A 27,242-nucleotide genomic window follows, 5' to 3' on the forward strand; every position below is an offset into this window, starting at 1 on the left:
CACAGAAAGAAGGCGCGGAACGATTGTCTGCCATTGCTCTGACGGAGGGAGGGGCGACTGACGACACGGCTTACAGGGTTGGCTTCAGGGAGCTAAAATCAACAAAGGGTGTGCCTGTACATCAAGGAGTATTTCAGGCAGGACTGCACGGAGGGTTCCAATAAGAAATGGTGCACCAAAGTTATCGTTGTTATTGGAACAAGGAGGTTAGCCTGGCCTCTGATTGATACATGGCTAGATTAACCTCGCTGCGCCTTCTCTGTGACTGACTTCAGTGTGATCTAGACAGGGGAGGAGGAAAATGAGTCCAAAACAAATCTGGTCTATTTCTTGTTCTGACCCACTCCATCGATCCTTTACATCTTTGGCTGGCAGCAGACAAAAAAGGCGCGAAATGATTGTCTGCCCTTGCTTTCACGGGGGGAGGGAGGGTGGGAACGGGGTCCTGACGATATGTACCCAGAACCACCCGCGACAATGTTTTAGCCCCATCAGGCATTGGGATATCAACCCAGAATTCCAATGGGCAGCGGAGACTGCGGGAACTGTGGGATAGCTACCCACAGTGCAACGCTCCAGAAGTCGACGCTTGCCTCGTTACTGTGGAAGCGCTCCGCCGAGTTAATGCACTTAATGCACTTAGAGCATTTTCTGTGGGGACACACACACTCGAATATATAAAACCGATTTCAAAAAAAAGACTTCTATAAATTCGACCTAATTTCGTAGTGTAGACATACCCTAACAAATTGTTTCATGTTCTCTGTGTATATAAAATCTCCCCACTATATTTTCCACAGTATGCATCCGATGAAGTGAGCTGTAGCCCACGAAAGCTCATGCTCTAATAAATTGGTTAGTCTCTAAGGTGCCACAAGACCTCCTTTTCTTTTTAAGAATGGGAAAGAGGCAGCTATAGCGAGAAGAATCCACTAGAGGAGAAAAGAGCAACAGACTGTCATGCTGGGAAATTGTCACTAGATGGCAGCAGAGTAGAGGAAATGGGGCGGGGGGGGGATCAGAAATACTGACTAGTGACCAATAGAGTTCAGTAGCCAATACAATAATGGGAAAGTTATACTGTAAAATGGCTCCTAGGTGGAAGCATGTTGTAAGAGTGAGACATGGGCCACTATTTTCAAAAATGCCCATTAGGTGGCAGCATCTCTTGAATACTAATTCGGGGGCGGTGCAAGTACATGATAACTGGCCATCACCTTGGACAGGCATCTCCCAAAAATGTAAGCTGGTGTTTGTCCATGATCTAAAATATTTTCCACAAAGGATCATTAGACTAAAACCTGATGTAGAATGGGACTTGTATAATTGCAACTCACAGTGGGCATTGTTAGCTACAACGCTTTGGAGACACAAAATGAAACAAGTGGGAAAAAGGTCGAAGTGGGACCATTTTGAAAAGCACGAAGAGCGAATACAAATATGAGAGAGCATTTACACTTATTAAATCGAAGGGGAAGCCCATTTTCTGTCCCTTCAGGTAACTGCAGGTCTCTATGAGAAAGTCCCATTTCTGCAGAATGATGAAAGACAAGAACTTCAGTGGAACTGGAGTCCTGTCTGCCAAACCCTGAAGAGCTCTGTGTGTCGAAAACATGTCTCTCGCCAGCAGAAGTTGGTCCAATAAAAGGTATTACCTCACCCACCTGGTCTCAAACCCTGAGAAATGAGTTCATCAACTCCAGTGAGAGCTGTCCTATGAATAGAGGTGAGCACCCAATTCCAAACTGCTGCTGCTTTGCATTTATATATCACCTTCCGAACCGGGGTATTAAAGTGCTTGAGTAATTAAGCATGAGCAATTTAAGATTCACCTTCTGTGAAGAATGTGGGAAGTATCTGTGTTCATTTTTACAGTACATAGTCTGTGTCAGGATGCTGGGCAAAGGTAGGTAGGACAAGTGGTAGGAGCTGGAGATCCCGGAACTGAAGCCAGGGGTCAGAGTCAGTATCAGGGTCGAGAGTCAAGCCGAGGGTCAGAGCCGGAGGCAGAATCAGGAATTTTTTTCCCCTTCATTTCATTTGTCTACAGTTCTTGCCATTCCTTCCTTAGCTCACTTTTGATTAGGTGTTTAAATGCCAGTTTGCTTAAGGGGATCCCGAGGTCAACTTGTTTGTGATTAATAACACTTTTTGCCAGCCAATTCGTTGCCTGCTATCCCTGTCTGCACCAGGATCCATGTGATTACGTTGGTTATATCCAGTTCCACCAGTCTGGCTGTTAGCAGTAATATATCATTAAGAGAATCATTTCTGCTGTCAGACTCACCACTGTGAGTTGCCTGCTGCAGCCCTGATAAAGAGTCAGTCAGGATGGCCACAGCAGCAGGCCACACATCTAAAGCATGATTTAGTGCTAGCATAATCCCTGTGTATCTCAGCCATAAAGACGGATACAAAGTTAGTCATACAGCTTTCTTGAGTCCGAGTGAGGGCACACAGGAAGCTGTTCCCACTCTGTTCTTTCCTCTTTGGAAGCCTCTGTATGTATTTGTCAATAGTGTCCCCACTTATAGCAAATCAATATAATTGTGACATCTTGTCTATCATTTTTTTATTGATTTCATTATATAATTCCATGTCTTTCCCGACTGGGGGTGATTTTCTAATGATAGAGTATTTTCCCATAGCTATACATTTTTGTCTCTTTCAATCCCTTCTTTTCATGAAGATCAGCTATCCACTTCTGTACCCTATTTACATGGGGTATGTTGAGTTTTTGTCCAAACCGGTTAGCTTAGTGCTATCTTCACTATTATCTCGTACTTTGGCCCAAAAAGGTTAAGTCTGGGAGCTTCGTTCTAAGAATTAGCAGCAGCTGATGGAAATGCGTATATCTGTAGTACAGAGATACAGTAATGAAGTCACCACCTGATATGCAATGCGTGTGTGTGGATATAATCTAGTTCAGATTTGTATTCATTGCTGACCCAAAGGCCGGGCATCCATACTCAATAACCGGTCTAATTAGTGCTCTGTATAGCATTGCCACCATTTTCATATCCACTCCCCAGGATGTTCCAAAGGCATTTGACTTTTGCACTTATCTAATATTTTCAATATGGTCCCTCCAAGTGAGCTTGTTATCAAATATCACACCTAAGAATTTGTAATGACAGTATATTTATCTATTGGTCATATAGCTATAATTTTACATCTTTTTGGCTTTTCCATGTTGTGAGGATCATTCCCTTAGTTTTGTCTATGAGAATTTGAAGCCCCACCTCTTTCCCCATTCTGCACTTCTCTTAAATGCATCATCATTCTTTTGGTGGCACTTTCAAGGTTTCTGCTTTTGATCCATATGGCACAGTCAGCAAACATGATCCCTATTCCTATCCTCATCTCTTCAGGGTGATCATTTATCATGATGTTAAAGAGGGCTGGTGTAACTACACTGCTCTGTGGAGTTTCACTTGCAATTTACTATACGTTAAGGAAAGCTTTCTCCAGTTGGACTTGTTCTTTTGCCTAAGAAGTTCCTTATCCATCTGTATATTCTTCCTATGTTACCCATTGAGGCCACTTTATGAAGTAGTTCCTCTCTCCAGAACACATCGTAGGCTTTTTCTATGTCCAGGAATATTAGTATAATTAATTCTATGATTCTCATGCTTTTTTGTGCTTCTGTCTCTATCCTGACAACGTGGTCAATCACACTCCCACCTTACTGGAGCCCACTTTGTGTTTTATCTATAAACCTTCTTCTTTCTAGGTGTGCTACTGTTCTCTCCCTTACTATGCTTTCCATGGTTTTACCTAAGCCACACTAAAGTTTACATTTAAAATATCCACATCCTTCTCCCATCCCACCTCTTCATCTCATAATTATCCTTAATGTTCTTTTCTTCTCCCTAATTTGTAACCGCTGATATTTATCATTACTGACTTTTTGAAATATGGTGGCCAGAGTTTCTGTTTTTCTTTTGTAAGAGCTTATTACTCCATGCCCCGCAACTGGAAGACTTGGTGTTACGTGACTCTTACTCTTTATTCCGTTCATTTCCCTAGTTTGTTTATATATAATATTTGCTGTATTGGTATTTTTACTTACTTCCCCATGTTATGGTGTCCAGCTCTCTCTTTTTGCCCTTTTTATAGCCCTTTGTGAAACTACCTTACTTTTTTATATTTCATTAAGTCCATTATTTAAGGATTTTTTGCTGTCTTATATGACTTATTCCTTTCCCTATTTACCATTTCATATTCCCTGTTCCACCATGGTACACTTCCCCTATCTTCAGGCAGTGTTGGCATCCTAGGAATAGCTAGGCTGGCTGTCTTTATGATTCCTTTATTAATATTACTACAGAATTCCTCAATATCTTCACAGATACATTACTTACTCACATATTGCTCACTTCTCTTTCCAAAGATTTTTCCAGTTTGCTTTTTTAAGATTCCAAGTGGGGATATCCTTTTCCTTGAGATGTAATTAATGTCAGGACCTGGTCACTAGCCATTCCCACCCCTTTGTCAATTTCACAGCTGCATTCACTCCCTATGGTCCCAGATCCAGACATGAGAAGCTTCCATCAGCTGTACTGAACCTGGTAGGCGCTCCATCACTTATTGCTAAATTATTCTCTTCAAAGTTTTGCTCTGAACATTTTCCATGTTTTTCTTACTTCCCTGCAATCGGTTGTGACTATTCAGATCACCACAGACAATGAGTGGGCATGTGACACTTGCAATGAATTCTTTCAGGTCCATAGCCTCTAGTTTCCTGCATGGGTAATAAACATGATAAAGTCTTAGAGATGTAGAATTGTTTTGTATTGGTATCTCAGTAGCATTATCCTTGATATTTAGCTTTCTACTCTCTACTTCAAGGTACTTCAGGTTCTCTTTAGTAAAAGGGTATCCGTCCCCACCTTTTCCATTTCTCTATGATGTCCATATAGACCATATCCTGGGATTTTATAGTCTCATTTTTCTATTAGCCAAGTCTTGTATGCATATTAGATCAGGCTTTGTTTTCATATAAAAAATATTGGTCTTTAATTCCTACCCATGTGCTATTAAGCTGTGGGCATTCAAGCTGAAAATCTGTTTCTAACCATCCATAGTAGTTTCACTGAGGAAAGTCTGAAGTTGTTCCACTGACAGGTTGCTAGCCTGCAGCTTTAGTTATAATTCTCATTTTCTGTTTTCTTTCCTGTTTGAGAACTACAATTGATTACATCAACCATTACTGCAATGAATCTCTTTTCATCCCAACGTTACTCATTCCCTCCCATTAATTTGTTGCAAGCTATTGCCTTTCCTCACATCAGGTTCTCTTTTAGGTATTTCCTAACAGCTTCTGCACAGGACATGTTATTAGCAACTTGGGTTTCTTGTAGTTCTCTAGCTTGCTCCCCTCAGTACAGCTTGCATATTCTGAGCTGTGTTTTCCTCCACAGTTGCAACATTTTTGTTCTGTCCCTTCCTCAGAGTCATCCTGTGAATGGTCACCTCCACACTTACTGCACTGTATTTTCCCATTGGAATTATTTGCAACATGACCAAATCTCTGGCTGCTGTAGCATCTCACAGAAAGAGGACTATAGGACTTTGATACCCTAAAGTTACTCTGATATTCTGGACTATCTGGTCACATCCCTCCCTTAAAATGTGACCAGCACAGCTGTCAAGCACTTGCTATCACTGCCTCTTCTGCTAATGAGCCTCTTAGCACTTATCACCTTATCTCCACCTATTCCTTGCTTTCTTTCCTGAAATTTCATTTGGCACCCCAGATACTACCCATCTTGTTTCTGTGAGGAATTTGGGTAGCTGACAACTTATTTGTATTTTACTTAGCACCTTTGTCTTAAGGAGTGTCCCTACTTGGTCTTTGTTTTTACATTCTACTAATGAGTCTCCAGCAGGTACCATCTTAGCTCTTGCTCTGTCTCCAGCACTTTTTTGATTCCCTCTGCCATTCTCAGGGGGTTGATATCCCCTATCTTTATATCCTTATCTACGGATTTTACTGTAAGGTAATTTCCCCCCATTTCCCTTTCCTGCCCTCCTATTTGCTGGTCCTTCTTCTGGGTGCAGAGAATCTCCCCTTTTCTTTTTCCTTGCTGGCATCCAGTCTTCGTCAATGCTTTCCCTGTACTCATGGTCTAGCCTGGTTTCAGTTTCATTTCTCTCATCCATCTCACTCTGCCCAGCCAGCCACCGAGCCAGCACCCCACAGTCACTACTGAAACAGCCTTTCTTCAACCAGAGCCTGGACACTTCCTTTTACACCCCATCACTTTATATAGGATCAAGGAGCCAATCAGGGATAGCTAAGACCACTGTTAGTCAGATCACATGAGGCGGAACTTCCCTGGTGTTAAACCACTGCAGATTGTGTGTTGCAAGGAATAATCAAATTACAGGTAGCAATGTGGGGATGTTTGTTGCCTGGTAGTCCTATAGACCCACTAGGCCTTACATCATCTCTTCTAGGGGTGCTGCCCAGACAGGCTCTTCTAGGAGGATGATGGTATGCTTGGCAGATAAGGGAAGCTTGACTATCAAATCCACAGTAATAACCACCTAGAGTCTAGATAGGGTGTCTGAAGGTGCTGAGGGGCGCCTTCTTACTAACTAAAGGAGGAAGTGGTCTTGGGGAATAGAGCATACAGGAAAATATAGGGCTTGAGGATGCACACCAGCTGGGTATGGTCAGGGAGGTATTCCCCTTTTCAGGACAGGGCATTGGCTGCCTTGTTCTGGTGATAGGTGATGGTAAAATAAAAGTGTGTGAACAACAGGGCCCACTGAAACTGTCTTTGGTTCAGCGCCTTTGCCCTACGGAGATAGTCCAAGATTTTATGATCTGTGTAAACCTGTATTGGGTGTTGGGCACCTTCAAGGTGGTGGTACTATTCCCCGAAGGTGGCTTTGATTGCTAGAAGCTCCGTATCTAAAATCTCATAATTTTGTTCTGCTGGGTGTGAGTTTCCGAGAATAATAAGCACAAGGGAACAGGTGCTGTTGGGGGCCTGATTCTTGGGGAAGTATGGTCCCAAATGCAACATTAGATGCATCAGTCTCACCGACAAAGGCCCGCATTGGGTCAGGATGGCTCAAGACTGGAGCACTGGTGAAGGCCATCTTGAGCTGGTCGAACACCTGTTGAGCCTCCGGAGAGTAGGTGAAAGAGGCGTGTTTGGGGAGGAGCACTGTCAATGGGGCTATCTGGTCTGAAAACCCAGGCATGAAGTGCCTATAAAAATTAGCAAACCCAAGGAAGCATTGCAGCTCCTTGATGTTCCAGGGGTGCCGCCCAGGTCCGAACAGGGTTCACCTTCCTGGGGTCCATTTTGAGGCCCTCGGGGACAGGATGTAACCCAACTACTTCACGGAGTGTTGTGAAAACTGCCCATTTGTGTTCGCATCATGGGAAGTTCTGTCCGAGGGCTGTCAACCTGTTCAGGTGTGTTTAATGCCCCTTGGAACATGCTGGGTAGGGGGTGACCCACTGCTTCCATGTCCCCCAGGGCCTGCCTTGTACAAGTGTGAGGGCTGGTCCAGGAAAACTTCCAGAATCCTTGGCAAAGGTAGGCAGGACTAGTGGCAGGAGCTTGGGATCCCAGAACTGAAGCCAGGAGTCAGAGCCAGTGTCAGGGTCAAGCTGAGGGTCAAGCAAAAATCAGAGTCAGAGTTAAGCCGAGGGTCAGAGCCAAAGACAGAGTCAGGATTGGGATGTGGGTCAAACCCAGGTTTTGACCTTTAATCGTATTTGTTACTCTTCTCTGGACTTTCTCCAATTTGTCCACATCTTTCCTGAAATGCGGTGCCCAGGAGTGGAAGAATTACTTCTCGTGTCTTGCCTACAACACACCTGCTAATACATCCCAGAATTATATTTGCTTTTTTTGCAACAGTGTTACACTGTTGACTCATATTTAGCTTGTGATCCACAATGACCCCCAGATCCCTTTCCACAGTACTTCTTCCTTCTGCACTCATTTCCCATTTGGTATGTGTGCAACTGATTGTTCCTTCCTAAGTGGAGTACTTTGCATTTGTCCTTATTGAATTTCATCCTATTTACTTCAGACCATTTCTCCAGTTTGTCCAGATCATTTTGAATTTTAATCCTATCCTCCAAAACACTCACAACCCCTCCCAGCTTGGTATTGTCCGCAAACTTTATAAGTGTACTCTCTATGCCATTATCTAAATCCTTGATGAACATATTGAACAGAACCCGACCCAAAACCCATCCCTGTGGACCTCACTCATTATGCCCTTCCAGCATGACTGTGAACCACTGATAACTACTCTCTGGGAATGGTTTTCCAACCAGTTATGCACCCACCTTGCAGTAGCTCCATCTAGGTTGTATTTCCCTAGTTTGTTTATGAGAAGGTCATGAGAGACAGTATCAAAAGCCTTACTAAAGTCAAGATACACCACATCTACCGCTTCCCGCCATCCACAAGGGTTGTTACCCTGTCAAAGAAAGCTATCAGATTGGTTTGACACGATTTGTTCTTGACAAATCCATGCTGACTGTTACTTATCACCTCATTATCTTCTAGGTGTTTGCAAACTTAATGCTTAATTATTTGCTCCATTACCTTTCCGGGTACAGAAGTTAAGCTGACTGGTCTGTAATTCCCTGGGTTGTCCTTATTTCCCTTTTTAAAGATGGGTACTATATTTGCCCTTTTCCAGGCTTCTGGAATGTCTCCCGTCTTCCATGACTTTTCAATGGGGTGGCAAGTGGTGATAGAGTCTTACTAGCCCGGATCACACATGCCAGATTGTTACTAGACTATGAGTTTAGGGAAAGCATTTTTTTTCACCCAGTGCCTTTCCTGTATTATCATCCCACACTCATTATGGAGTGGGGAGGGTCACTCCCCAGTTAGGGTTGCACATCAGCCTGTCTTTACCCCTTCCTAAGATCCACCCTCCAAAGACCTGTATTTTATGACTGCTACATAGCTACTGTTGGGAAACAGAAAAGGCACTGCCAGTCCCTCACCATGTCACCATTACCGCCACAGGCACTAAGGGAGAATTTACTCCACTTCATAATTTATGGCAGGAACTGATCTCTTGTGAGGGGGTGAAAATTATTCCTTCTCCTACAGGGCACTGAAATGCTGAATATACCCGGATATATTGTTAGAATTCATGGAAAGAAATCTAACACAGGATGGTGCCTAAGAACTCTAGACCACATTGAAAAGTCTCAGTCCAAGATTTTAGTTGACGTTTGATTTTGACTCCTAAGACATGGCATGATTCTGGCCATTGCCAGAAGTGAAATACAGCATTTAAGCATCATTGCTAAGCTCTGGTATGTCACTAGATAGGATATGATAGACAGAGAAATGATCTGATCTGTCATATCAGTATGTGGCTACCAGATAAATGGGCTTTTATAGTAATCACTGATATCCGTGTCGAACACCCTCTTCCCCATCAGAGCAATGTTCTGTCCTCGGACTCAGTTTCCTGGCACTTGGCTCTGAAATCTAAACTTAGCCTTAAAATTTCAGCCTGTAACCAGGAGAGGGAGGGATTTTCTGAATATTTATGGAATTAATTCACGAGATTTGATTAACTTTTAACTCTGTGTCCTTCCAATTCAGTCGCATAGATTTTTTGTTCCTAGACTCAACCAATGGCAGACTGCAGAAACCAAACAGCCGTCACTGAATTCTTCCTCCTGGGATTCGGGGATCTCCCTGACCTACAAATTCTTCTCTTCCTGATGTTCCTAGTGATCTACATGGCAACCGTGGTTGGGAACACCCTCATTGTGGTGCTCATTGTGGCTGACCAGCATCTTCACAGCCCCATGTACTTCTTCCTGGGGAATTTGTCCTGCGTAGAGACCTGCTACACCTCAGCCATCCTGCCCCGGATGCTGGCCAGTCTCCTGACTGGGGACAAAACCATCTCAGTCAGTGGCTGCATCACACAACTGTATTTCTTTGGGTCTCTGGCAGGTACAGAATGCTATCTCCTAGCAGCGATGTCCTATGATCGGTATTTAGCGATATGTAAACCCCTCCACTATTCAACTCTTATGAATATCAGGTTTTCCTTCCAGTTGGCTGCTGGCTCCTGGTTAAATGGTCTTTGGGCTATTACCGTCTTGGTCTTATTCCTATCACAATTAATATTCTGTGGCCCAAATGAAATTGACCATTTCTATTGTGATGCCATTCCACTGATAGAGCTCTCCTGCAGTGACACCCACCAGGTCATATTGATAGATTTCATACTAGCCTGTGTATTCACCCTGCCTCCATTCCTACTAACCCTGATATCCTACATGTGCATCATCGCTACCATCCTGAGAATCCCTTCCACCACCGGGAGGCAAAAGGCCTTTTCCACGTGCTCCTCTCACCTCATTGTGGTGACAATTTTCTTTGGAACCCTAATGATTGTCTACATGCTACCGAAACGTGATACACTGAGAGACCTAATCAAAGTGGTCTCTCTTTGCTACACGGTCCTGACTCCCCTGGTAAACCCCCTCATCTACAGCCTGAGAAACAGAGAGGTCAAGGAAGCTTTGAGGAAAGCAGTCAGCAAATGTGGCTTTCGCAAAAACGTGCAGAGACTCTGAGATAATAACTTAGCTTTGAAAACCTCAGGCTGTCTGGATGATTTCAGCAATCATCCCCCATTAAAATTAAGTTGAAAAGTCCTAGTGAAAATCTCAGCACTCAGTGTTGTCCTTCTCAGTGGAAGGACCAGGGAGGGAGGTGGCCATAACCGTGTTTCCATCATGGAGTTATGGGCACTATGCAAAATGGAGACAAAATTGTAACCCATTGTTTAGATCTTTAGAAAAGCCATTCTTGATCAAAATAAATGTTTGGACAATAAAAATAGTAACTCCTTGTGCAGCAGAATTGGGAACGTAAGGCTGGGAAATCTGCCACCCCTGAAATTGTGCATATTACCGTCATAACCCTCTGCAAACCAACCATCTTCACTGAACTCACAGAGGCCGGAGGCAAACAACCAGGCCCCAGCAGTAACCTCTGGACACTTCACCAGGAACAGTGTTATAGGTCTTATCTGGGCTACACCCGGCTGTGACCAGCTCTGGGAAAGCAACAGCTCCAGGCTCACTGGGCCCTTGGAGGCAGGGAGGTTGGGCAAACAAAGATGTAGACTCACACGTCAGGTCCACTGGGACTGTCCAGGCCCAGCTGGGGGTTTGCCAGGGCACCCGTAGAACTGAGGCCGTTCCGGGGGTCGGGTCTGTCAAACAGTCACTGACCAGGGACTCTGCTCATGGCCCTGCAGGGCACCAGCTGCTCTGCTTCCACCAGCTGCACAGAGCAGTTCAAAGGGAGGGGACCTGTTACAATGAGCATCCCCAAAACTAACTGCAACAAGCCCAATGTCCGAGAGGGCTAGTTCTGAGGGCACAGTGTCTAGTCAGCCCCAGGTACCCCAGGCAGCTCTGCTCCGCACAGGGCCCTTTCCTCAGGGGGTGAGGCAACTTATGGTGAGAGGAGGCAGCGACCACCTACCAACGGGCAGAACTCCTGTGATGCCAAACACGGCAGTGCTGGCTCAGTCACTGGGAGCACGTCGGGGCTTGGCCAGAGGCCGGGGAGCTGGGCACCAGTGAGAATTGTAGGGCTCCGACTCTGTGGAAGGGATTTCCCAAGGGACATAACAGAGTTAGTCACCCAAATCCCTTTGAAATGGGAGATGGATGCACATCACCTTACACGCCTCTGAGAATCTCAGCCTGGAGAGCCACTGGGAATCTGTCATGGTAGCTTCAGTCTGTGCATTTCCATTGGACTCAGAGCCCACATCAACAGAAAGGCGCTGGATGGATGGGAAACCCCTGCTAAGCCTTTGAGAGCTGCTGCCACAGTATGCGCTCTTGTAGCCACGAATGTTGCAATCATTTTTTGAACGATTTTGTTCCCAGTGGCTATAGTTTGAAACAGCACCCACCTAGCAGTAGGTAAGAAATGAGGAGAGATGCAGTTATGCTGTCTAGGGCCACAAGAGGGCAGAGAGGACAGGTGCAGCTGTGCTGCCCAGTGAACAGCAGCCAAAGTGGAGGGGCAAGAAAGGAGAAATTATGTTGCCAAAGGACCAATGGAAAGGGAGGTGAAGCTGTATAAGAGTGTGTAAGTGCTGAGTAGAGAGCACTGAAGAGAAGAGGACCTCTGTGCTGCATAGTGAAAGGTGGATAGTAGCAGATGTTATGGAGTGGGTTATGGGCTGTTATATTAAACAAAGGGCCACCAGGTGACATGAGAGTCAAGAACAGGAAAGAGGCAGCTATAGAGAGAAGAATCCACTAGAGGAGAGAAGAGCAACAGGCTGTCATGCTGGGAAATCGACACTAGATGGCAGCAGAGTAGAGGAAATGGGGCTGGTGGGAGTGTCAGAAATACTGACTAGTGACCAACAGAGTTCAGTAGCCAATACAATAATGGGGAAAAGAACAGGAGGACTTATAGAATCATAGAAGGTTAGGGTTGGAAGGGACCTCAGGAGGTCATCTAGTCCAACCCCCTGCTCAAAGCAGGACCAATCCCCAGTTTTTGCCCCAGACCCCTAAATGGTCCCCTCAAGGATTGAACTCACAACCCTGGGTTTAGCAGGCCAATGCTTAAACCACTGAGCTATCCCTCCCCCCTAACTTGTGGCACCTTAGAGACTAATGCATTTATTAGAGCATAAGCTTTTGTGGGCTACAGCTCACTTCATCAGATGCATAGAATGGAACATATAGTAAGAGATGTATATACATACAGATACATTGGAAGTTACCATACAAACTGTGAGAGGCTAATTAGTTAAGATGAGCTATTTCCAGCAGGAGAAAAAAAAACTTTTTTGGTGATAATCAAGATGGCTCATTTAGACAGTTGACAAGAAGGTGTGAGGATCCATAACTTAAAGAAATAGATTCAATATGTGTAATGACCCAGCCACTCCCAGTCTCTTTTCAAACCCAAGTGAATGGTATCTAGTTTGCATATGAATTCAAGCTCAGCAGTCTCTCCTTGGAGTCTGTTTTTGAAGCTTTTCTGTTGCAAAATTGCCACCCTTAGATCTTTTACTGAGTGGCCACAGAGGTTGAAGCGTTCTCCTACTGGTTTCTGAATAGGAGTACTTGTGGCACCTTAGAGATGAAGTGAGCGGTAGCTCACGAAAGCTCATGCTCAAATAAATTGGTTAGTCTCTAAGGTGCCACAAGTACTCCTTTTCTTTTTGCGAATACAGACTAACACGGCTGCTACTCTGAAACCTGGTTTCTGAATGTTATGATTCCTGATGTCAGGTTTGTGTCCATTTATTCTTTGGCGTAGAGACTGTCCGGTTTGACCAATGTATATGGCAAAGGGGCACTGCTGGAACATGATGGCATATATCACATTGGCAGATGTGCAGGTGAACGAGCCCCTGATGGCGTGGCTGATGGGATTAGGTCCTATGATGGTGTCACTTAAATAAGTATGTGGACAGAGTTGGCATTGGGCTTTGTTGCAAAGACACACACAGTTTGATTCACATCATCTCATATCTCTTCTCATGACAAAGTTTGTCCAAATGTGGGATACCATTACGGAGAAAGTCTTCAGCCAAATCAATCAATCAATAAATCTGATATGATGGCATATATCACATTGGTAGATGTGCAGGTGAACAAGACCTTGATGGCTCACCACACGATCCATTGTCTACAGCCAAGCTCTAAGATACAACTGCATTTGCTCCAATCCCTCAGACAGAGACAAACACCTACAAGATCTCCATCAAGCATTCTTAAAACTACAATACCCACCTGCTGAATTGAAAAAACAGATTGACAGAGCCAGAAGAGTACCCAGAAGTCCCCTACTACAGGACAGGCCCAAAAAGAAAATAACAGAACGCCACTAGCCATCACCTTCAGCCCCCAACTAAAACCTCTCCAGCGCATCATCAAAGATTTACAACCTGTCCTGAAAAATGATCCCTCACTCTCACAGATTTTGGGAGACAGACCAGTCCTCGCTTACAGACAGCCCCGCAACCTGAAGCCAACAACCACACACCAAAAACACTAACCCAGGAACCTATCTTTGCAACAAAGCCCGATGCCAACTCTGTCCACATATTTATTCAAGTGACACCATCATAGGACCTAATCCCATTAGCCACACCATCAGGGGCTCGTTCACCTGCACATCTACCAATGTGATGTATGTCATCATGTGCCAGCAGCTGAAGCAGAAAATGGGGCTCGGAGTCCAGAATAAGTGTTTCCACATGGGGAGTTTTGCCAGTATTGTGACAGTGGTGTATTTGTACTGGCATTATCCCCTGTGTAGGCGAGCCTGTAGGGTCCCCAGCTGAAGCTGGCTTATGGTGGAAGATCCTTGCTCCGTGCACCTCGTCTTGTCCCAGTAAATCGCTGGTGGACTAGATGACTGGGCTGCCCTGGGAGTGAATGCACCGGGAGGCCCAGGCTGCGATTACCGTTTGGGCTAGAAGACTCTCCCCGGGAGGAGAGAACTTTGGGCCAAGCAGGCTGATTTCATCAGCCCTGGTGTTTGTGCCGTCTGTATCACAAACCCAGCGGCAGCTCCCTGCACCCAGTGGCCGGGAAATGCCGCTCAAAAGTAGCATCAGGGGAGACACAACCTTCTCCCTTAGAGGGTTCAAATCTGAGGAGGCAAGTGCGGTCTGTCAATGGAGAGAGGAGAACATTCTCCAAGGGAGATCTCATCAACTGCTTGTCTCTTCAGGGCCACATGGGTCTCTTTACTGAGAGAACCCAATTTCTGGAGAGAAGTGAGAGAGAAGAACCTGACTCCTGGTCATCAGCACAGAGAGATCCAAGCTCATCTATTGGAGGCTGAACATCCTGGGGTCTCAGGTGAGCGCTATCCCTCATTCTGCTGCTGCTGCCAGGCACCGAGACTGAACCTGTCTGTCAGGGGATACCACTAAAGAGTTAATAGGGATACTGCCTGCCTGCTCAGCTGGGACTGATCAGTGGCCTCCCAACAGCTGCAGAGAGCTGCTCAGCCACTAGGTAAGTTAGCTGCTAGAGAGACTGAAGGACTGCTGAGAGGAGTCCCCTTTGCTTCAGCAACAGATTGGCAAGAAGCTACCTAGGCAATCAGGTTGCTCTTTCTCTCTCTCTGCTAAATGATCACTAGTATTGATTGGAAAATGGAAAACCAGTTTCATTAAAAATGTTGACATTTGAAAGTTACTTCCATTAATCAGGAAGAAGTCATCATTTTTTTTTAAACTTCTGGTGATTTTGTTTTTAAACTGTGGTGTGCTAGAAAATAAATAGTGTCACTTCCCCTTGCTCTTTTCCATCTTTTATTCCTTTTTTTCTTTTCGTCACTTGGTAACTTTCTGTCAAGGTTCCTCCCCCACTCTGAACTCTAGGGTACAGATGTGGGGACCTGCATGAAAGCCTCCTAAGCTTACTTTTACCAGCTTAGGTTAAAACTTCCCCAAGGTACAAACTATTTTACCCTTTGCCCTTGGACTTCCACGGCCACCACCAAACGTTTATCTGGGTTTATTTTACTAGGAAAGCATTGTTTGGAAACATCTTTCTCCCCAAAAGCCTCCCAACCTTTGCACCCCACTTCCTGGGGAAGGTTTGCTAAAAATCCTCACCAATTTGCATAGGTGACCACAGACCCAAACCCTTGGATCTTAGAACAATGAAAAAAAAAGCATTCAGTTTTTGAAAAGAAGAATTTTAATAGAAGTAACAATAAAAAGAATCACCTCTGTAAAATCAGGATGGTAGATACCTTACAGGGTAATTAGATTCAAAACATAGAGAATCCCTCTAGGCAAAACCTTAAGTTACAAAAAGACACACAGACAGGAATAGCCATTCTATTCAGCACAGCTATTTTCTCAGCCATTTAAAGAAATCATAATCTAACACATCCCTAGCTAGATTACTTACAAATTCTAAGACTCCATTCCTGTTCTGTCCCCAGCAAAAACATCATACAGACAGACACAGACCCTTTGTGTTTCTCCCTCCTCCCAGCTTTTGAAAGTATCTTGTCTCCTCATTGGTCATTTTGGTCAGGTGCCAGCGAGGTTACCTTTAGCTTCTTAACCCTTTACAGGTGAAAGGATTTTTCCTCTGGCTGGGAGGGATTTTAAAGGTGTTTACCCTTCCCTTTATATTTATGACACTTTCCGAAACTTCCTCAAACTTTGAAAAATTATCATGGGGCAAAGTAACAGGCTTTCATTTTTCCTTTTCTCTCTGTAAATCTTTCAAAATTATGGGAGGAAGAACAAGGAATTGTGAACAAACTTTAGACATGATAGTTAGCATGTTTTCTAAATCCTGTAAGCTTCTATCCCTTGTAAATGTATAAGTTTGCTAGTGGAGATTTTAATGGATATTTTTATCATGCCATTTCAGAATCTCACTAAGCAGTTTGAATCAACAATATCTATTGGTAGAGAATTTGAAAAGTTAATCCCTGATTGTGGCAACCAGGGTTCAGACACCTCAAGGGGAGAATAGAAAGTTTCAAACAAGCAGTTAAACCAACTGATTGTATATTGTGGTGTTGTACATAAAAATATGTTGAGTAAGGTTGTTGATAAAATCTTGTAATGCTCTAAACTTAATCACTGAGATATGTATACAGACTGTGGTTATGAGTATGCATATAGGTTCTGAGCACAGGTTATTACAATTTCAGCTCCACCTCTCAGTGGCCATTCTGGTAGAGAGGGGCTGCCCGCCCCTCCCCAGATGTGACTAGCTCAAAGCACCTGGCATTGTACAACCCAGAAAAAGACAAATGGTGGACCCTTACACTTAAGGGGAAAACACTGAGACATCCTGGTGATCAAGTACAGGGCATTTCCCCTGCTCTGACTAACCATGAGCCACCCTAGTCTGAGACCAAGCTATGGGGGGAACAATCTGAAAATCTTGTTGAAGGGGTTTCATGTGAAATCTCTCCAGTAACTGAGGGACAGCCACTTGGTGGGTGCTGTCTGTGACATGCTGAATCCCCCTACAGTTAGGGAATATGCTGGGAAAGGCTTTTATTAGAAAAGGGATTTTTATCTAATTTGAAATTTTAAAGGTTGATGTTGCATCTCTGTTTTTTCTGCATGGCTTGTATGGGTTTGTTTCCCTTGCTATTTCATCTATGTGTAATCAGAGTCAGGATGAGCTCCACCCTGACATCTGGTGGTGAGATGTGGCAAGTTGTGGAGAAGAACTTGAGAGACTGATCTCCTTTGCATAGGGACACCCACCCCTCCTAGAATGAGGCCATAGCTGCCCAAATGGTCACTTTGGTTGCTGTGGGATCCCCAGTTTCTCTGTTATTGGGGCAGGAAAAAAAATTGTTGTTACCCTGATTATGGGAATCAAGGACAGTGGAACTGTACGTGGCCTTTTGTTATGATGGGGGGACTCACCATCCACTAAGCAGCACTCGCTAGGCAAGGGTCATGGGTTCCAAAACCCAGTGAATAACAAGAGGTTGGGGACAGGTATTAATACTTAGTAGTGTGGTTCCCCTGGTGAAGGCCTTACATGCTAATTGTACTTCCTCCTCTCTCCACTGTGGAATATCAGAGCTAATTTTGATTCTATTAGGAGTCTAGTTACAAGCTGATGAGCTGAATTCACTTTGGGCTGACAGTGCACCAGCCCTGAGGCTCCCCTACTACAAGCTGAAATCACAAAAGAGCTGAACTGACTAAGAGCTGAAATCACTGAGCGTTGTGTTAAGTAGGGGGGGAGCCTGAAGATACATTGTGGAGCAGTTTGTGGGATGGCTGGAGCGGCTTGTGGACCGGCTGGTGGAGCAGTTCATGGGACGGCAGGAGCCGCTTGTGGGACGCGGAGCGGAGCAGTTCGTGGGGCGGCTGGTGGAGCGGAGGGGAGCAGCTCGTGGAGCGGAGCAGAGTTAAGCCATATGGAGCTGCAGGGCAGTCAGCTGCAGATCACGTAAGGTGCCCCCTACCTCTTCCCCACCCGCAACTCCACCCAGGTTGGGAGGTAAAATTCTGCAGATAAACTTTCGAACTCTGGGGCTGCCCTGACCAGGGACAGAGACTTCTGGGTCGTTGGACTTTTGGGACTTTGGGTGATTTGGGGTTGCTGGACTCAAGAACCAAAGGGAAAAGGACATGCCCCAATTTGCTTGGGGTGGGTTTTTTGCTCATGGGTTGTGTTATGAATCCTGTTGGTGGTGTTTCCCCAACATAATGCCACATTGTTTCTCTCTGTTATTAAAAGGCTTTTTGCTACACTCAGACTCTGTGCTTGCAAGAAGGGAAGTATTGCCTCTTGGAGGCGCCCAGCGGGGGTGGTATATATTTGTCCCAGGTCACTGGGTGGGGGCTAGAGCCGGTTTTGCATTGTGTTATTGGAATGGAACCCCTAGATACTGAACCCGGCCCTTGTTCCTGCCAACTCTGGCAGGCAGAAGGGTTACATATGAATCCACACTTTTTCTATGAAATAAATCTCCTGTTTATTTTTACCCCAGCAGGGGTCTCTGTTGTGCGAATTGAGGAAAGCTTAGCTGTTAAGAAGGGGGAAAGTTTCCCCTTAATCTCTGGGTTTGCGGGTGTCATTTGAGGGGGCTCACCCCACAAGGCTGATGGTAGCCAGGGCAAGAGCTTTATTCTTATGGGCTGGCTACTGGGGTCAGGGCTCTGCCAGAGCTGGCAAAGCATTAAGGCACCCAAGGTTGCAGGGCAGGCAGGGACAGAACCCCTGACTGGTCTGCATGATCCCCAAAGTGTCACCACGATGCTCACATTACAACATAAAAACTGATCTGCATGGTACAGCGCAAATGAAATCGAACAAATGCCTGCCTAAAAAGGCTTTGGCGTTCCAGTTTTGGACTGGAAAAAACAGTCAAAGAGGCTGGTTTCTGCTGGGGACGAGTCCAAAACAAACCAATATTCAGCTGTTTGTCCCTTCTGGCCTTGGAGTCTGACTTTAACTTGGCTCTCCCACATCCTAGGGAGGCTATAGAGTCACGTTCATACTCCATTCCTGGCCCAATGACTATCTGTTGCCATTCATAATGGCGATTCATAGTCAGTCATGATGACAATGAATACTCATCGGGCTAGGAAAACTGGGTGAGAATAACTCTACAGCCTCCTACTTCATCATTAGCCTACATTATAAGAATCCCACCACCTCAGCCTGGGTCCTCAATGCAGCATTTGGGCTGTGACCTCAAGGAGAGGAAGCATTTGAATCAATAGATTAAAGTTTAACAAACGTCATTCTCATTGTACTGTAGAGTTTATTGCTTCCCCCAGATACATCCTATGGCAGACACGGAACAGGGAAATCAAACGTCCATCACAGAATTCATCCTCATGGGATTTGGGAATATCCCCAAACTGCGGGTTTTTCTCTTCCTGCTGTTTCTAGCAATCTACTTTGTGATCATGGCCGGGAACATCCTCCTCATTGTGCTGGTTGTGGCTGACCAGCACCTTCACACCCCCATGTACTTCTTCCTGGGGAATCTGTCCTGCTTGGAGACCTGCTACAACTCCACCATCCTGCCCCGGATGCTGGCCCGTTTCCTGACTGGGGACAGAACCATTTCTGTCAGTGGTTGCCTCACAATATTATTTGTTTGGTTTCTTTGGAGCGACAGAATGTTCTCTCTTATGATCGGTATTTAGTAATATGCAAACCACTGCATTATGCAGCCCTTATGAATGGCAGTTTATGTCTCTAGCTAGCAGCTGGTTCTTGGATGTGTGGATTTTTGACTATTCCCATAATGGTATTTCTTGTGTTAGAATTTGCTTTCTGTGGTCCCAATGAAATTGATAACTTTTTCTGTGAATCTACACAAATAATAAATCCCTGCTGCAATGACACCTAGCAGAGGGAGCTTGTTGTTACCATCCTGGCAGCTTTATTCACTCTGCCCCCCTTTTGCATTAACCCTGACATCCTACATGTGCATCATCTCCACCACCCTACGAATCCCTTCCACCACCGGGAGGCAAAAGGCATTTTCTACCTGCTCCTCTCACCTCATCATGGTGACCATTTTCTATGGGACCCTAATCACTGTGTATCTGCTACCAAAAACCAACACACTGAGAGACCTGAACAAAGTGTTCTTTGTCTGCTACACAATTCTGACTCCTATGGCCAATCCCTTCATATACAGCCTGAGAAACCACGAGGTCAAGGAAGCCCTGAAAAAAACTGTCAGTAAGTGTCTAGATTTTATGAGAATTCAGAAACTTTAATCCCTTAAGGCAAGATGGTGTAATACTCATGCTATGTGGACCTTATTTCTCACTCCATTTTTGGTGATATGCGCTTATAACATTTTGAGGATGTGCAAAGTTTTGAAAGTATAAGAGGAATCAATACCAGGACTGTTGGAATAAAACTGAGCTGTATTTTACTTGCTGAATGTGGGTAGATATCTCGATTAATTCCATACACTAGAATGACTTAGGGCTAGATCTACGAAGGGACTTTGGTGTTGCAATGAGCAAGTTTTAGTGCCATGCCAGCCAGTGGGAACCTATACGGTGCATGGGGAGCCAGGCTCCCTATACGGTGCATGGGGAGAAGTAGGCAGCTAAGAAAGGGATCCCCAGAGATCAGCATGCGGAGCAAGGAGCTGCCTCACCTAGCCAAGAGGAAAAATCAGTTAGAGTGTTGCCTAAGCCCCATCTCTCCCATGGAGTTCGACACTGCCTCTGCTTGGGATTTTCAGCTGGGAACCCCAAGGGGGAGGGGTGAACTCACCAGGCTATGACTGTGGGTTCCCCCACCCCAGGCGAGTGTCCTAGCCACTGGACGGCAGAGTCCTCCTCTGGCCCAGTGCATGTTTAATTAGTTTTACACAGTGGAACAATGTCCTCAGGAGACCCTGAGGGAGCCCCAGACCTGATTGCCCTCCATGCCAGTGCACGGGGAACTCACCCGAGAAGAGGGAAACCCAAGTTTAAATGGCTCCTCTTCGGGGGGGGGAGGAGGGAATTGGACCTGTCTCCCCCACATCCTGGCTGAATGCCCTAGCCACTGGGATCAGGGTTATAATGGAGGCTTCATGCCCCTCAGCCACTTTGGCTGGGGATAGGCATGCTGGGAGCATGCCTACCAGATGGAGCCCTGCAGGTGAGACAGGCAGGGCCACGTCTAGCTTGAGGCTCCTGTGGGGGTGAGGTCTGAGATGAGTGCCTAGACTGAGGGGGCTGTGCATATGTTCACTGGCAGAGACTGGCTCCTACAGGCCTTTAGTGGCAGAGATTTAGCCACCTATGACATCAGGTGTCATCTGAGCTGGTGTTTTGAGGCTCTCAGTGGTGCCTAAATGCTGGCCCTAGGCACCTGAGTCCCTTTGTGGATCTAGCTCTGAAAACCCAACTTCCGAAGTGATGGATGCTCTTCGGCCCCTGGCCTCTTAATGAGATTTGTGTTCCTGTGTCACCAAGGTCGCTTGAGGCCAGATGTACTTAAAGGTATTGAGGTGCCTAGTGGGATTTTCAAAAGCATCCAGGTGCAGAACATGCCAAAATGGGTTTAAGCCCCAAGATGCTGCTGAAAGTCCTATTGGCGTCTAAATACATTTTAAAATGTATCAGTGAAATCCTTGCTGATCTTAAGCACAAAAAAGAAGCTTACAAGAAGTGGAAGATTGGACAAATGACCAGGAAAGATTATAAAAATATTGCTCGGGCATGTAGGAGTGAAATCAGGAAGGCGAAATGACACCTGGAGTTGCAGCTAGCAAGAAATGTTAAGAGTAACAAGAAGGGTTTCTTCAGGTATGTTAGCAAGAAGAAGAAAGTCAAGGAAAGTGTGGGCCCCTTACTGAATGAGGGAGGCAACCTAGTGACAGAGGATGTGGAAAAAGCTAATGTACTCAATGCTTTTTTTGCCTCTGTCTTCACGAACAAGGTCAGCTCCCAGACTACTGCACTAGGCAGCACAGTATGGGGAGGAGGTGACCAGCTCTCTGTGGAGAAAGAAGTGGTTTGGGACTATTTAGAAAAGCTGTACGTGCACAAGTCCATGGGGCAGGATGCGTTGCATTCGAGAGTGCCAAAGGAGTTGGCGGCTGTGATTGTAGAGCCATTGGCCATTATCTTTGAAATCTCATGGCGATTGGGGGAAGTCCCGGACGACTGGAAAAAGGCTAATGTAGTGCCCATCTTTAAAAGAGGGAAGAAGGAGGATCCTGGGAACTACAGGCCGGTCAGCCTCATCTCAGTCCCCGGAAAAATCATGGAGCAGGTCCTCAAGGAATCAATTGTGAAGCACTTTAGGGAGAGGAAAGTGATCAGGAACAGTCAGCATGGATTCACCAAGGGCAAGTCATGCCTGACAAATCTAATTGCCTTCTATGACGAGATAACTGGCTCTGTGGATGAAGGGAAAGCAGTGGACGTGTTGTTCCTTGACTTTAGCAAAGCTTTTGACACGGTCTCCCACAGTATTCTTGCCAGCAAGTTCAAGAAGTATGGGCTGGATGAATGGACTATAAGGTGGGTAGAAAGTTGGCTAGATTGTCAGGCTCAATGGGCAGTGATCAAAGGCTCCATGTCTAGTTGGCAGCCGGTATCAAGTGGAGTGCCCCAAGGGTTGGTCCTGGGGCCTTTTTTGTTCAATATCTTCATAAATGATCTGGAGGATGTGTGGATTGCACCCTCAGCAAGTTTGCAGATGACACTAAACTGGGAGGAGTGGTAGATACGCTGGAGGGTAGGGATAGGATACAGAGGGACCTAGACAAATTGGAGGATTGGGCCAAAAGAAATCTGATGAGGTTCAACAAGGACAAGTGCAGAGTCCTGCACTTAGGACGGAAGAATCCCATGCACCGCTACAGACTAGGGACCGAATGGCTCGGCAGCAGTTCTGCAGAAAAGGAGTTAGGGTTTACAGTGGACGAGAAGCTGGATATGAGTCAACAGTGTGCTCTTGTTGCCAAGAAGGCCAATGGCATTTTGGGATGTATAAGTAGGGGCATAGCGAGCAGATCGAGGGACGTGATCGTTCGCCTCTATTTGACATTGGTGAGGCCTCATCTGGAGTACTGTGTCCAGATTTGGGCCCCACACTACAAGAAGGATGTGGAAAAATTGGAAAGAGTCCAGCGGAGGGCAACAAAAATGATTAGGGGACTGGAACACATGAGTTATGAGGAGAGGCTGAGGGAACTGGGATTGTTTAGTCTATGGAAGAGAAGAATGAGGGGGGATTTGATAGCTGCTTTCAACTACCTGAAAGGGGGTTCCAAGGAGGATGGACCTAGACTGTTCTCAGTGGTAGCAGATGACAGAACAAGGAGTAATGGTCTCAAGTTGCAGTGGGGGAGGTTTAGGTTGGATATTAGGAAAAACTTTTTCACTAGGAGAGTGGTGAAACACTGGAATGCGTTACCTAGGGAGGTGGTGGAATCTCCTTCATTAGAAGTTTTTAAGGTCAGGCTTGACAAAGCCCTGATTGGGATGATTTGATTGGGGATTGGTCCTGCTTTGAGCAGGGGGTTGGACTAGATGACCTCCTAAAGTCCCTTCCAACCCTGATATTCTATGATTCTATGAAAATCTGGCTCTTGGGCACTTCTGAAAATTTTACTCCTGGTCTTTAACCTCTCCGATGAGAGCGGAGGGAATCATTACGTTTACAGCTTGGTGGCCCATATGAGACCGGGACCTCTGCCAACTGGCCAAGGGCACAGAGTGTGCATAGCATCCCCTGGGTTGGATATCTGCACAAGAGCTCACCAGAGGGTGGCATGTGAGCTCTGTACTGAGAGCCAATATCACACGGATTGTCATAACTCCTTAAGAATTATCGAGCCAAACATTTCACAAGGATTATGTATCTATACTGAAAATACCATCTTGGGGTTGAGCCAGGTCACCAGGAGGTGACACGCCTCCAGAAATACTTCCTAACTGTAAGAACAGTGGGACAACGGAACAGACGCCTAAGGAGGTTGTGGAAGCTCCTTTCCTGGAGGTTTTCAAAAGGAGGCTGGAGAGCCAGCTGTCTTGAATGGTTTAGACAAAACAAATCCTGCATCTTGGCAGGGGGTTAGACTAGATGACCCTTGTGGTCCCTTCTAACCCTATAGTTTTATACCTCCTGAGATAACAGGATGCTTTTCTCCCTGTCTGGCCATTTGTATATTGTAGGCCTCACCATGGAGGCCTCTTTACAGAATGAGCCTGGTTCAAGTTAAGAGATTGCAAAATCGGAGAGAAACAAAACAGCAGGGGGTGTTGAGAGTCCTTCACCTAGGAGACAAGTTAACCGTGTTTGTCTTATGAAAGGAGGGTCACCACTAGCCTGGCTATAAAGCACAGCAAGGATTTTGCGGGAGCAATACTCTACAAGACACATGTATCTTGTTAACTAAGTTTGGGCTCTAGAATACATGTTATGATTTTATTTTGTTATAGGTAACCATTTGTTTCCAGTACTTGCTACTACTGGAATCTCTAAGCTTTGCTAAATAAACTTCTATTTGTTTTCACTAGAAACATATGTAAGAGCTGTGTGTTAAGCAGAGCGGTGATCCGAGATGGAATGGTTAAGCTAAGGTTTTCTGGTTCTTTGGAAGCAGCAGATCTGTGAATATGGCAAGTGTCCAGTGGACCAGGGGCTGGTCACTCCAGGGGGATGCTCTGAGGCCTTGAGCATTGGTATATGCCCAACGTGAACTGTAAAGTAACAGCAGGGCCTGCAGAGGCCTGGAGAGGAGTGCTTGTTGCCCAGGGCTTGTGGAGTTGGGGAGCTGACCCCCTGGTAGGTACAAACAAGTCTTCCTCACACTGAGGGCAGGCGGTGGCAAGGTCCTTCACAGCACTGGGTATTACAGGCAGTGTTACAGCAAAACTGATCAAATTAGTAAGTTTTTTTTTTTGTTTTTAACCAAAATGAGTCTCTCACTGAAATGAACGGCTGAAAAAATTCTATTCAAGTTGAATGAAATTTTTTCAGTGCGAATTTAAAACATTTCAAGACATTCCCAATTTTTTCTCCCGAAAACTCTTCACCAAATTCAACCTGAATTCCTGAATAGTTTCACTGCCGTGAAAAATGCATTTTTTTTTTTTTTGGCAAATTTATCATTCACTGAAGAAATGTCTCCATGCTCTCCCTGTGGTCCATGAGTGACTCTATCTGGGTGATTGTCTACCTGAGCTCTCTGGGAGAGGGGATGCACAGAACATTTGCCCCCCACTCTCGTAGATTGTGTTGGATACAGGCTGAGTGTAATGCTGCACACTGGGATATTTGTGGGAACTCCCAGATTGTGAACTTGGGAACCACTTGTGAGATGAGGATCCTGGGTGGAGGAATGCGCAGAGGGGTAAGGATGCTGTGTGCTCCTTGTCCCAGGTGCTTTATAGCTCAGGCCCCAGGTTTCAATGGCATGGCACAGGCTGATGGGTGTTGGGAAAGCAGTGAAAATGTTGATATGTTGAATAATGACTCCCTGAGAGGGCTCCGGATTGACATCCCTTCGCTAAGTAGCTGCATTGTGTAACAGTCACTAGGTAGCAACATTGCAACTTTTATACTATTTATGCTGCTACAGCGTCTAATGGACCTAAGATGGCAAAGCAGTGTCCCAAAGGAGTGGGGCATCTCTGCTACTGGGACAAGGTGAGAGCTGAGAGTAATGCAAGAGAAAAGGGCACCTATCGCTAGGCTTGGCAGAAGTCGGTTTTTATTTGTTTCAATGGATAATATTGATTTAATCCATAAAAATAAAAAATACTTAAATACATTTTCAGTTGCAGAAAATTATGGGGGATCAGACCGTGGGTGGGTCAGTCAATAGTTATTTAATTACAGTACTTGTTGAGATTCAAAAAGTTAAAGCTTTAAACTGTTAAAATACAAATTTTTAACATCCCGTGTCAAAATATACCAAGTAAATATCCTTAAATCAAACTAAGTTCTCAAGCAGCATCTTTCGTTCTTTGCCGATCTGTAAATTTCAATGGTCATCAATGGAAATTTTTTTCATCAGTTTGTGTTGGGTGAAATCAACATTTACCAAGAAAAATCTAATTCTTCAAAGCTGAAGTATAGTTCATCTTTTCCTCCTGTTTATCCTCTACAGAATCCTCCTGGCTCTCAATAGACCCCCCCCCCCATGTGTATCCCTTACCCAGTGCCGCCACCTAGTGCACAGTATATTGTCTTTATCGTTGGTGCTGCCTGGCTATCTAGCAGCCACAGCACCTTGGCTGAGAACGCTTTTCTGTCGGTGTCCTTTTCTCTTGGCTCTCAGTGGGTGCCAGTAACACAACACGGCGGGGTCCTTATTCTCTGCTGCCACCCAGTGGTAGCAAATGTAGAGTGCAGCTGCCCCTTTCCATTGTCCTTATCTTCCACTCTCCTCTAGCAGTCATTACACAGTGTAACAGCCTGTTCCCTCTTCCTTATCTCCGGTCATCTAGGGGTATTCCCAGAGTAAAATGGTCCTTTCTCCTTTCATTATCCTCTGCTGCTACCCAGTAGCCCCACTGTATAATACAGTTGTGTCTCTGGCCAGGTCTAAACAGAAACGTTTCCAAGTACAGTAATGTTGGTTAGGTTTTTTAATGACACTTCTTCCCCAGAAAAATCCCTAGCGTAGACCTGGGTATAACAACCAAAAAATGTGCTCTTACTAATATAGCTTATTTCTTTCAGGGAACCCATCTGTGTAAGCTCTACAAGCAAAATCACTTTCTTGCTGGTAAAAGCCATGTCTGAGGTAGGAAGACTTTCAGGGAGAGCTCTGCCCACCAACCTTCTTCTAGTTTGTGCTAGATTTCATACCAGAATAACTTTGTCTATTAGGGGTGTGATTTTTTTTTAACCAATATAATTACACTGGCACAAGCCCTTATACCTGGCAGTTACAGCAATGCAAAGATTCCTTATACCAGGAGAGCTCTGGCTACAATTCACCAAAATATCATTATCCAATTTCAGCAGGTAAACTACAGTTCAAGTTGATTCTGACTGTAATGATCCCAGTATGGACTCCTCGTACCTGTTTAAATCTTTGCACATCCGCAAATGTTATAAGCGCACGTGACCAAAGACTGAGCGAGAAGAAAGGGCCACACAGCATCTGAGTATCAAAGAGCAAAGCAGCTGCGCTCGTCACCATTTCGTCTTTATTTTTTAAGGTGAGATTTCTGAATTCTCAGACAATCTGGACCAGGGTTTCTCAGCCTGTGGGCCGAGACCAGAA

At 45.3% G+C, this 27,242-nt stretch overlaps 1 pseudogene across 1 annotated transcript in view; it reads left to right on the top strand.

Moving 5' to 3' along the window:
- The first annotated feature begins 9,640 nt into the window (after positions 1 to 9,640).
- Positions 9,641 to 27,242, top strand: part of LOC311530257 — a 35,119-nt pseudogene continuing 17,517 nt past the window's right edge. The window contains exons 1-2 of the transcript in view: positions 9,641 to 10,592; positions 19,424 to 19,605. The product of the transcript in view is annotated as an uncharacterized misc_RNA (transcript). The remainder of the gene's footprint in view (positions 10,593 to 19,423; positions 19,606 to 27,242) is intronic.

Source organism: Lepidochelys olivacea (genome assembly GCF_965140295.1).
Source record: "Lepidochelys olivacea isolate rLepOli2 genome assembly, chromosome: 14".
Classification (NCBI taxonomy): domain Eukaryota; kingdom Metazoa; phylum Chordata; order Testudines; family Cheloniidae; genus Lepidochelys; species Lepidochelys olivacea.